This window comes from Trichechus manatus, unplaced genomic scaffold, assembly GCF_000243295.1.
Source record: "Trichechus manatus latirostris isolate Lorelei unplaced genomic scaffold, TriManLat1.0 scaffold00008, whole genome shotgun sequence".
In the NCBI taxonomy this organism is placed as follows: Eukaryota; Metazoa; Chordata; class Mammalia; order Sirenia; family Trichechidae; genus Trichechus; species Trichechus manatus.
The window spans coordinates 7,905,918-7,918,788 of NW_004443944.1; positions in this window are offsets into that span (position 1 = coordinate 7,905,918).

Sequence of the window (12,871 nt, forward strand, 5' to 3'; positions counted from 1 at the left end):
GACAGCCTTGGAAACCCCAGGCGGCAGTTCCATTCTGTCCTATAGGGTTGCTGTAAGTCGGACTCGACCTGATTGATGGCTACGGGTCTGGTGGGTTATGAGCACTCCATGAGCATCATCTCTCAATCCCCACAGAAACCCCATTTTACAGATGAGCATAGTGAGTGCCAGGGAGGGCAAGCCCCTCACCCACCGTCACCCACTGGAAGGGGATGGATGTGGGACTTGAACCTGGGCCTTGAGCTCCAGAACCCCATAATACCTCTTTAGACAGACAAGCCTTCTTTGGCCTAATGCTTCACAGGGACAAAGCTTCCTGCTGCTCAGCCGTAGCTGAGACACTGGCTCTATCCCTCCTGTGAACCCCAGGGGCTGGTCCCTGGGAAGCATCACGCCTCCCAGCCACAAACTGTTTGGACGTGGCACTTCTCCCCCATAGACGGGACGAGGATGACATTACTGGCCACGGCTGACACATGGAATTATAGTGGAGAGTAAGCAGGTGGATACCCACCCCTGGGTCAATTAGGTTTACCCTTTCATCCTGCCCGCCTTGTCAAAGACGCTGTATTAAGAACACATTTTTTGCAGGTACAGAGGAGGGAAATCACCAATCGGCGCCCAGAAAGGCTCCTGGTTCCTGGCGCAGGCCGGCTTCCAGCCCACCAACAGCTGCTGCTTCCCGCCTCCTTTGTGTGTTTCTACCAAATTCTGGGGGCGCTTCCGCTTGGAGCCAAGAGAGGAGGCTGGGCAAGCTGCCGGACGGCAGCCCAGTGGGATGAGCTGCTCTGGGGAGAAGTAGGGGCCTGTGGACCATTTGTTAGGACTTCAGAGTCTTCCCTGGGAGGGTGCTAACCCAGGAGATAGGAGGAGGTGGAGATTGTTGGGGATGGCTCCTTAGCACCCAACCTTCCTTCTTCTGGCAACAGCACCCACATTTTCCTTTGGGGAGCCCTCATCATCATTTTCAGTCCTTATCATGCTCTGGGGCTCACCCCCTCCCAGCTCCAGGGGTCACATGGCCACACGTGGCCAATCAGCCTGCTCTGTCCCAGGCCAGGGAATCACTACACTGATTGGTCCATGCACAGGCTTCTGCCCAAGTCAGCCAGGGATGCTCAATCTGAGGCCCTAGGGTAGAATTTTTTGGAGGAAGAAACTCTCTTTCCACTGGAATTGCTAACCTGGGGGGCCCACTTGACCAGGGGTCACCTCACAAAGATAGCCAGCCTGAGAGTGAAGCCAACAAAAAAGAAAGTAGAGCCCACAAAGATGGAGGCCATGTCCTGAAAAGTCATGTGAGCTCCTGGATTCATCTAGACCTGAAGCTTGCTCACCCTTGGACTTTTCACATACATCAGCCAAGAAATTCCATTTTTGGCTTAAGCTGCTTTGAACTGGGGTTTATGATACTTGAAATCAAAGGAGTCTTAACAGCATCCCAACTCAGTTCCACAGATATCAGTTGTGCACCTGATAGTCTGAACTAGGTATGATGATCCTTAAAGTGAAGTAGACTTCAGGGTCCTTACAGATGAGGAGATAACAGAAAAGAAAAGCTTTTTCTATCATCTGCTTCTGGGCAATAAGCTGGATCAGAAGCAGAAGACAAATTATCCCAGCATCTTTCAGTTGTGACAGAAATCTGACTCACATGTGCTTATTGGTGCATATAACAACAAAGTCAACTTCAGGAATGGCTGGATCCAAATGCTCAAAGACGCCTTCAGGAATCTCTTTCCCTATCCCTTTCTCACTCTCATTCACACCCTCTTGCTCCATCCATCCATCTACACGTTTCGCTGATCTAAGGTACACATTTTTCATACATTAATATCTCTGAAATCAGAATGCAACTTACAAAGGCATGTCCTAATTTAATTGGCATCCCTTTTTTTCTTAGTTGATCATAAAATAATGAATTGTATGTCTTACAATCAAAGGGATTTGTTTTGTATGGCTGGCTATTTCTCTCACTCTCCCTTCTCTCTCCCCATCTTTTCTGCTTCTCTGGGTACTGACCTTGTCATCTGGTTCTGCTATAACAGAAATACCACAAGTGGATGGTTTTAACAAAGAGAAATTTATTCTCTCACGATCTAAGAGGCTAGAAGTCAAAGTTCAGGGCACCAGCTCCAGGGGAAGGCTTTCTCTCTCTGTTGGCTCTGGGGGAAGGTCCTTGCCATCAATCTTCCCCTGGTCTAGGAGCTTCTCAGTGCAGGAACCCCTCCTGGCTCTTCATTCTTGGTGGTATGAAGTTCCTCTCCTCTCTGCTCAATTCTCTCTTTTATATCTCAAAAGAGATCAACTCAAGATACAACCTAATCCTGCCTCATTAACATAACTGCCTCTAATCCTGCTTCATTAACATCATAGCAGTTAGGATTTACAACACATAAGATAATCATATCAGATCACAAAATGATGGACAACCACACAATACTGGGAATCATGGCCTGGCCAAATTGATGTACATTTTTGGGGGACACATTTCAATCCATAACAGGCCTCTTCCACTACAGAGGGGTTTCCTCCATATAGTGGGGGGAGAGGGAAGAAGGCCACAGACAGCTACAGACTCATAACGTTCCATTAGATGACCCAGAGGAAAGGGAGACTGATCTTCCCCAACGTCTGTGTATAAAATAACAAGGAAGGATTCTGATTGGCCCGGCACCAGTCATGTGACCATCACTGTGGACTTGGAGATGGAGCTCCAATTTGCCAGGCCCTGGCCGCACACCCACCCGTCGGTCTTAGAGATCAAGCTTCCACTATCGATAGCCCCACCAGAGCAACGATGAGTGTGGGAGGACCTGTGCGGGGCTGAGGTGGGGAAAGCATGCTGGACAAACATCCACAAATGTCTTCAACCAGCCTGCATTTAGGAACATAATTATCAAGTGCTCAGCTACTAACTTAAAGGTTGAAGGTTTGAATCCACCCAGAGGCAACCTGGAAGAAAGACCTGGGGATCTACTTACGAAAAATCAGCCATTGAAAACCCTATGGAGCACGGTTCTACTCTGACACACAAGGGGTCGCCATGAGTCAGAATGGACTCGATGGCAACTGGCTGGTTGGTTTTAATGAATGTTGACCATAGAAAAATGGGTCGAAACAAAGGGATGAAAACAAAAATCCCCCTTGATGCTCCTGGTCCACGCTGAACATCATCCACTCTTCAGTGTACTTCAGGGTTTTCTGTGACAAATGACGACATGAAAAGTTGAGCTTGTTTGGCTGGCTTGCTTGTTTGCTTTTCAGATCAGCCCTATTTCATGGGAGCCTGGCTTGGGCTCTCCAGCCCAGCACGTGGCCTTTGCCCAGGCTGGCAGCTGAGACCAGAGCAGACACGCAGCTTTGCCAGCAGGACCTCCGCCACATGGCCCCTGCCTGAGCTGCTGCTTGGCAACCCCTTTCCTCAGCCTCCACAATGGGGTCATCTCTGGGAAGGGAGCGGGGGGCCCAAGTGCACCTCAGTAACTCCACTGCGAGTCTTTGTCTTCCCCTAGTGTGTGTGAGAGGGCGCACATGCTTGGGGACATATGCTGTGCGTACACAAGTGCAGGGGCATGAGTGTGCAAGTATGTGCATGCGTGTGAATGAGTGCACACATCTTTGCACATGCCTGTATGGACTTATAAAGAGCCCTGGTGGCACAGTGGTTAACAGCTTGTCTGCTAACCAAGAGGTCGGTAGGTCGAACCCACCAGCCACTTCTCGGAAGAAAGATGTGGCAGTCTCCTTCCGTAAAGATTACAGCCTTGGAAACCCTATGGGACAGTTCTCCTCTGCCCTATTGCGTCACTATAGTCAGAATTGACTCTACAGCAATGAGTTTGGTTGGTTATATGTACTTACGGGGAGTGCTTGTACGTGCAAATATGTATGAAAGGAAACATGGATGTGTGTGTGCGTGTTCACACGTGTGCAAATTTGGGGGCAAGGCCATCTGTCAACAAGCCCTCGGAGGGTCCTCAAGGCTTGACAAGGGTTCCAGTTCACCGGGACCCTTCCCTGCTCCGCCATCTGCTGCCATGCCCACTCTACCTGTGGAGTTGATGACACCATTTCCCTTTCTAAGCTTTCATCTCTCCAATCTCTCCATCTCCATTGGGCAGAGGTGGCCTGGGGGTTAGTATTCCATTTGTGAGTTAAAGAGATGAAGGTGTACAGAGTGCAGCTGACGGGTCCACAAGGACTCCAGTGGCTAGTTGTCCAGGTGGACCAGACCACTGTCTCCTGACCCCTGGCCCAGGATCTTTCCACCAGAAAGGGAATTTTCAGATGTGTTCAGATCATGAAGCAACCGATTCATCATCCTTTCCACTCAACAGACATTCCTCAGTGCTACTGGAGCCCAGACCGGGCCAGGGCTTCACGCGAGTCCTCCCAATAGCCAGTTTGTGCCATTGTTTGCGATGGCAGCTCAGAGAGGGTTGGGGGTGCTCAGGGTCACACAGCTGGTGCTGCGGACCCTGTGGCCTGCTGCCCAGGTCTGCCGCCATCCCCCCAGCTTCTGGGAGGGGTGACGCTGACACGGGTGGATTACCCAAGAAGCAAGGTAAGTGCAGGCTTACTTGTGCTTACTTACTAATCTGTAGTGACCAATTTTACCAATCAAAGATGTGGTGAAACCCACGTAAAATAGGTCACTACTGATTAATAAGTAAGCACAAGTAAGCCTGTGCTTACCTTGCTTCTTGGGTAATCTGTTCCTGTCAGAAGAAAAAAATCCAAACCAAACTCATTGCGTTCAAGTCGATTCCGACTCATAGCGACCCTATAGGACAGGGTAGAACTGCCCCATAGGGTTTCCCAGGAGCGGCTGGTGGATTCAAACTGCCAACCTTTTGGTTAGCAGTCGAGCTCTTAATCGCTGCACCACCAATGCTCACTGTCCCTGTCAGGGATTGTAAATTTGAAAAGAGGCTTTGATTCTGTAGGAAGATGCTGTGGGGTTGGGAAAGAGACAGGTGCCAGCCATACCTAGAAGCAGAATCTTTGATGTGGGGAAAAATGTGAAGTTCTTGTTCACTAGGGGTGATCTGATAAGCAAGGTAAGCATGGTGCTTACCTTGCCTGTTGGCTAATCTGCCCCTGCACTGCTGACTTTGTCCTGGATCTGCCCTCGGCCGCAGAGAACTGCCTCAGCAAGGCTCTGGCCCTTGCCTGAGGGGCCCCTTGCATCCGATGACGGGTCGGTGCAGGGGACCAAGGCACCCCCTGGCTTTGACTTGGGACATGGCTGAGGGCCCACCAGCTCAGAGCGCCCGTGAGGGAGTGGGCTGAGGCCTCACTAATGTCCCCTCCTCCCACTCCTGCTGCCGCCCTCCCTCCCTCACAGGTGTGGGTCCCACATCCACACCTCAGGCTCACTGTTTCCTGAGGACCCACCAAGAGGTGGCAGGTGCAGGGCCGACCCCGAGACCCGTCGCTCCAAAGTCCAGGCTTGCTTCCCCTCACCCTGAGTCGTCCACTTGGGACCTGACCCTTCACCTACAACCTCCCGAGGGTGAGTGGCCGCTCCCACCTTCACCAGGGACGGGGACAGCCTGGCCACTAAGAGGAGGAGGGGTGGTCTTGGCATGTGGGGCAGCCTCAAATTCTGCCAAAAGAGCCTTTTGTTTTCCTGTCATTTGGGTTCACTGTCCAATTTGAACCTGCCAGGCCTCCTCCTCCACGTGACCCCTCCCCTGCACCCACTCCCAAGCTCTCCACGCCCCAGCCCTGCTGGTCTCCCCACAGGGTCCTCACACAGCTGCTCCCCTACCTATAGCTCTCTTCCGCTCCTTCCACCCGGGCAGCCCCTCCATCATCCTAACAGCCCAACTGCCGCTTCCCGGGGAGCCTCCCGACTCCCCAGACTGGGCCAGGCCCCCCTTGTGCTCCAGCAGCACCCTGACCACCTACAGTGTCTGCCTCCCAGACTGGACCCTAAGCTCCGCGAAGGCAGGGCCGCGCGCCTGTGTCCACTGCTGCCCACTCGTGCCTAGAGCAGCACACGCCGTTGTTGGGGGCCATTGAGTCGATTCCTATTCACAGCCACCCCGTGTGACAGAGCAGAACTGCCCCATAGAGTTTTCTAGGCTGTACTCTTTACGGAAGCTCTCGGCCATTAACTGAATGGTTGGCCCGTCAAACCCACCAGCCTCTCCACAGAAGAATAACCGCTTTCAAAGATAACAAGAATTAAAACTCTTGCGTGCTTTTTCCCAAGTGTAAAACACTGGAGTGCCAACTTATTACCTGATGCAGGAAGAATAAGCGCCTCGGGGCAGGCTCATGGGATGGAGTCTCTCTCGCCGGCTTTAACTCAGCAGTTCTCAGCACTGGCTGCACTTTAGAAAGATCTGAGACACTTTTTTTTATTTTTATTTAGTATTTTATTTATTTTTGGTGGCAGTGTGTACAACCAAACATACGTCATTCGCAATTTCTCTAAGAACAGTTCGATAACATTGGTTACGTACTTCACACTGTGGCGCCATCCTCATTAGCTCTACCCATATTGTTTCGTCACCATTAATTTAGGCTCTCTGCCCCTTCAAGTTCTCTCTGTACTTTAGATGAACCGTTGGCAGATTAATCTCATACAAACCAACCAAAACCAAACCCACTGTCATCGAGTCAATTCTGACTCATAGCGACCCTATAGGACAGAGTAGAACCGTCCCATAGGGTTTCCAAGGAGTGGCTGATGGATTCAAACTGCCTACCTTTTGGTGAGCAGCCGAGCTCTTAACCACTAGACCACCAGGGCTCCTAAGCTCATGTAGATAACTCTTTATAAGAGTGCTATGCTCGAGGCAAATATTCTGTATTAATTGGGCTAAACTGTTGTTTAGTTTAACAATGGTTCCTTGGGATAGTTTTGGATCCAGGTTTCAAGATTATTTCAAGGCATTAGATTTGACGGTTCCCTCAGTCTCGATGGATCCAGTAAATCTAGCTCCCACGTAAGTTGGAAGTCTTGTTCCACGCCTTTGCTGCTTTTGATCAGGATCTATCTGTTACGTTCTTAATCAAAACATTCAGTAATCACAGCCAAGCACCGTTCATTTCTTCTAGCCTCATGGTAACGGAGGTAGGAGTGCACCTGACTCAAGCCGTGGTATTTTCAGTCACCTCATATGCATGCGAAAGCTGGAGAATGGACAAGGAGGACTGAAGAAGAATTGATGCCTTTGAATTATGATGTTAGTGAAGAATATTGAATACACCATGGACTTCCAGAAGAACGAACAAATCTGTCTTGGAAAAAGTGCAGCCAGAAGGTTTATTAGAAGCAAGGATGGCGAGCCTTCGTCTCACATACTTTGGACATGTTGTCAGGAGGGACCAGTGCCTGGAGAAGGACATCATGCTTGGTAAAGTAGAGGGTCAGCGAAAAAGAGGAAGACCCTCAACAAGATGGAGTGACACAGTGGCTGCAAAGATGGACTCAAGTATAGCAACGATTGTGAGGATGGCACAGGACTGGACAGTGTTTCATTCTGTCACATAGGGTCACTATGAGTTGGAGCCGACTTGACGGCACCTAACAACAGTGTCTAAAATCCCAGGGCTCAGGCTGGCCCCTGGGTGATGAAATCAGAATCACCTGGGGGAAGACACCCAGGTGTTGGCATTTCTTTAAATCCCCTAGGTCAGGGGATAGCATCTTTTTCTATAAAGGGCCAAGCACTAAATAGCTTAGGCTTGGAGATCCATCTAGTTGCTGATGCAGATACTTAGCTCTGCCGTTGTAGCCAGAAAACAGCCATAGACAATTTGTAAATGAATGAGTGTGGCTGTGTGCCAATAAAACTTTATTTACAAAAACAGGCTGCAGCTGGATTTGGCCAACCCCTGCCATTGATTGGCTGTGACTGTAATGTACAGCCCAGCTTGAGCTATTGTTGTAAGGCAAGCTAAAAACAGACAGACCAAAACTGGTACCATTTGCAGCTACTAATTGTGTGAATCAGAATTTCTCCCTTGTTTTCATCATTAAAACAAATTCAGAAATTAATATGATGCTAAGCTTGAATGGGAGTTCCATGGTAGTGTGAATGGTTAACGCGCTTGGCTGCTAACCAAAAGGTGGGAGGTTTGAGTCTACCCAGAGGCACCTTGGAAGAAAGGCCTGGCAATCTACGTCTGAAAAATCAGCCATGGAAAACCTTCTGGAGCACAGTCCTACTCTGACACGCACGGGGTCACCGTGAGTCGGAATTGACTCAAGGGCAACAGTTTTTTGCTTGTTTGTTTGTTCTCAGTACATTGGCAGTCCCCGGTTTATGAACAAGATCTGTTCCTAAGTTTGTCTTTAAGTCGAATTTGTAGGTAAGTCAGAACAGGTGCATACAGTACTTATTTAGGGTCAGTTAGATGTTTTCTTAGTACGCGTTACCTTTCTCTGCATACAAAACACTTAAGAAATGCTTTCAAGTGGTGTCATGTTCTCACGAGCGTCACAAAGTAGTGTGCACATTGATTCTTACAAACCATTGTATTTAACTCACATTTTTAAGGATGACTTGTCCGTCGGACCACTGCCCCGCCCAGAGCTGTAGGATATGGGAGGCGGAGTACCCTACAAAGAAGCACGGACCCCGAGTGGCTCCACAAAGCCGAGAGGGCACTGGTGAGGAGCAGAACCGAGCATGGACCCGTGGCGCCCGCATCAGAAGTAGAGCCAGCTGGCTCCGTCCACTGCTGGCCGAGAGGGCAGTCGGACCCCGGCCAGCCTCGTGTGGAGCCTCCTGGACAGGCCTCTGGCTCCCGGGGCACGAGGACGCTGCAGCTGCCAGGGTCGCTTGGCAAAGACCCTGGGTCACTTGGCAGAGGGGAGGCCCCTTCCTCCAAGCTGCTCTGGGTCAGCAGGATGAGGGCCCAGGCAGGCTCAGGAGTGATTTTTCCTTGATGCAGAAGAATCCATGCGGCCTGAGAGAAGGGGACACTTTCGGAGCTGTCCTAGTATGCCGGGGTCCCTTGAACAGAGACAGCGCTAGCTCAGGAGCCAGAGACGGGGAGGGCAGGGGGCTCTGTTTGAACTGAAAACTGGGGAGCCAGCAGAAGGTGGGACAGTGACCTCGGGAGACACATAGCAACAGAAAGAAGAACTCCGAGGGGGAAGGACAATGCATAGCGCAGAGGAGACCAGAGACCAGCCCCCGAGGTTAGGGTCCCACCTCCTGCTGGCTCGCCCTCACCTGCCCGTCTCTGGCTCTGAGCTAGCCCCGACTCTGTCCAAGGAGCCCCTGCGCACTAGGCTGCTCTGAGCTAGCAGGGTCTCTGTCCAAGGGGCTCCTGAGCGCTAGGCTTCTCTGAGCTAGCCCCGACTCTGTCCAAGGAGCCCCTGCGCGCTAGGCTGCTCTGAGCTAGCCCTGTCTCTGTCCAAGGGCCCCTGCGCGCTAGGCTGCTCTGAGCCTATTACCTTCCCTCGGGACCCACAGGTTCACCTGGCAGGCTGCCCTCAAATGTTGGGAGACCTGGCTGCTTGTCCCCTTGTAAAGGTGCGGCTGTAAGACGCTGATTGGAAGAAAGCTCTGGGTTGGGCTTGTCTCTTCATGGGCCTTGCTGCAGCGCCCAAGGGACCAGGTCATTCCCTGAGGGATAGAGGCAATGTGGACACCTCTGCGGCTTTTCTCTGGGCCTGTTATTTCTAGGGATGCCAGATTTCGCCAATAAAAATCTGCACTATATTTTTTTAAATTAAAGCAATTGATTTATTTTTTTCCTGAGAAGTCAAATTAGGCTTTTCTAGACTGAAAGTAACATGGAAATGAACCCTAAATTCAAAACCTATGAGGCACAAGAGGAATTCACATTTGATCAAAGCCTGTCCTTGTTCGGATTTCCAACCCAAGGTATTTTGGTTTAGGCAGCATCAGAGAAAAGGATTCAGTTGAAAAGATACAACTTTCTTACTCCTTGGAGTTCCTGGCTGGTGCAAATGATTAACGCATTCAGCTGCTCACCAAAAGGTTGGAAGTTCGAGTCCACCCAGAGGCACCTCAGAAGAAAGGCCTGGCGATCTACGTGCAAAAAACCAGCCATTTAAAACTCTCTGGAGTACAGTTGTACTCTGACACATATGGGGTCGTCATGAGTTGGGATCGACTCAATGGCAACTTTTTTTTTTTCTCCCTTGCTCCTTGGATGGCCAAAGCGAGCCACCTCTGAGCTTCTAAAAAAGCAAGGCTTTTAAGGAACTCAGCCAACCTGACAACCAACTCTGCTTTAGGACAAAGTTCTAAACTGGAATGTGATGTAAATAATGAAATTAATAGAGGTGCTTCATGATCGCAAGGGTAATCTAAGGGACCAAACTGCAAAATGAGGGCGACAGGAACTTCTACCTCATATGACTGCAGTGAGGATTAAATGAGATAATTGTGCAAGGTGCTTAGCATTGTGCCTGAAACATAGCAAGACGTCAGTACAGGTCAGCTATGACAATAATCGTTTCTCTTCCTGAGTTTGCGTGTTTGTTTATTGTAAAGAACTGTAATTTATTGTCTTACACTTCTGGAGGCTAGAAGTCCCCATTCAGGGCCTCGACGGGGCCATGCTGTCTCTGTCTGCTCTAGGGAGTATCCTTCCTTGTCTCTTTCAGCTCCTAGTAGCCCTGCGCATTTCTTGATGTTCCTTCGCTTTCAGATACATCGTCACATGGTGTCTGCTTTCCCCCATGTAACTCTGTCTTCCTGTCTGCTGTCACCTTCTTTTTTTTTTTTTTATGTAATATTTTATTATGTTTTTGGTAAAAGTGTACACAGGAAATTGGGTTCTCATTTAACAATTTCTATACATTTTGTTCAGTAACATCAGTTACTTTCTTCACAATATATCAGCATTCTCATTATTTCCATTTTGGTTGCTCTGTTTCCATTCATCTAGCTTCCCTGTCCTCCTTAGCCTTCTCATCTTTGGTCTAGGGTAAATGTTAACCATTTGGTTTCATCTAGACGATTATTTTGAGGAGCACTGTACTCATGGGTGATATTATTTATTGCATGGGCTAATCTGTCATTTGGCTGAAAGGTGACCTCTGGGAGTGGTTCGAGTTCCAGGTTTAAAGAGTATCCCAGGACGATAGTCTCGGGGGTTCATTTAGTCTCTACCGGTCCAGTAAGTCTGGCCTTTTTTTTAGGAATTTGCGTTTAGTTCTACGTTTTTCTCCCATTCTATCCAGGATCATCTATTGAGTCCCCAATCGGAATGGTCAGTAGTGGTAACCAGGCAATGTCTAGTTCTTCTGGTCTCAAGGTAGGTGATGTCGAAAAACCTGCAATGCTTGACTGTCCACATCTCAGCCCCGTTCTCACCTCTTCCTGTCCCCAAAATGTCTATCCCTTCTGGATTCCCATTGTAATGGGATCACTATTTTCTACACCTGATCAGTCACCAATTCTGCCAATCCTACCTCCCAAAGAGGAGTGGCTTATGAGAGTGTCCACATCTCCCCATTCCATGCTCGTCACCCTCACCTGGCCCCTATCACCTCTTTCCCAAATTACTGCAAGAGCCCCCTAACTGGTTTTCCTTCTCCAATCTTGTTCTCCTACAATCCATTCTACAAAGACAGCCAGGGTAGTGTTCTGGAAACACAAATCTGATCATCGGATCATCTGCTCAAAACCCTTTCCATAGCTACCCACTGCCTACAGAAAAAAGGCAACTCCCAAATGACCTTCTCCAATCCCATGGCTCACCACCACGCCAACTCTCCCAGCCATCTACCTTCAGAAAACATAGACTTGTTTATAATTCCCCGACCTCTCACCGACACACACACAATTTCTTGCGCATGACACTCTGTTTATGTAAGCCTCTCTACTGAAACCTCTACCTCCACCCCGTCCTTTAAGACTCATCTCCGTATTGCCGCCCTCCCCAAAAGTCTCTCCTGATTTATACAAACAAACAGAGCATTGTGGGCCTTTGTCTTTGCTTCCGTATTACTCTGGGCTTATCTCTATCACTACACTAGCACTCCTAAGCAGACTGGTATGATCCAAAGTAGTAAGACAGACGAAGCCCTGGTGGCACAGTGTTTAAGAGTTTGGCTGCTAACCAAAAGGTCAGCAGTTTGAATCTACCAGCAGCACCTTGAAAACCTTATGGGGCGGTTCTACTCTGTCCTATAGAGTCGCTGTGAGTCCGAATTGACTTGATGGCAATGGGTTAGTATGACAAAGTGTTAATCTCCTTAATATATAAAAAGTTCTTACAAATCAATATGAAAAAGACAAACGATCTAATAGGGAAAAAAAGCACAGAACATGAGCAAGCAGCTCACGTAAAAATGAAAACAAACATACGAAAAAATTCTCAACCTCATAATAGAAGACATGTCAATGTAAACAAGGAAATGCCATTTTTATCTATCATGTTTGAAAATATTAAAAAGTTTGATAATGCACAGTGTTTATAAGGATATGGGGAGTCATATTCATGACGATGGTGACAATGAACATTGGTGCAATATCTTAGGAGGACAATTTGGCAATAACTATAATAATTTTAAATGCACATGCCCTTTATTCCAAAATTTTACTTCTATATAATATGTATACATATGTAATGTTGTTATCGTTCGGTGCCCTCGAGTCAATGTTGACTCCTAGCAACCCTCTTGTGACATGGTAAAACTGTTCCATAAACTGCTGACCTTTTGGTTAGCAGCCATAGCTCTTAACCACTACACCACCAGGGTTTCCAAACCGTCCGATAGGCTATCCAAAAGACTTGAAGAAGGCACTCAAACAAATACTTGTACAAGAATGTTCATAGCAACATTATTCACAGTAGCCCAAAGGTGGAACAACCTAAGTATTCATCAACAGATGAATGGATACACAAAATACAGTGTATACAC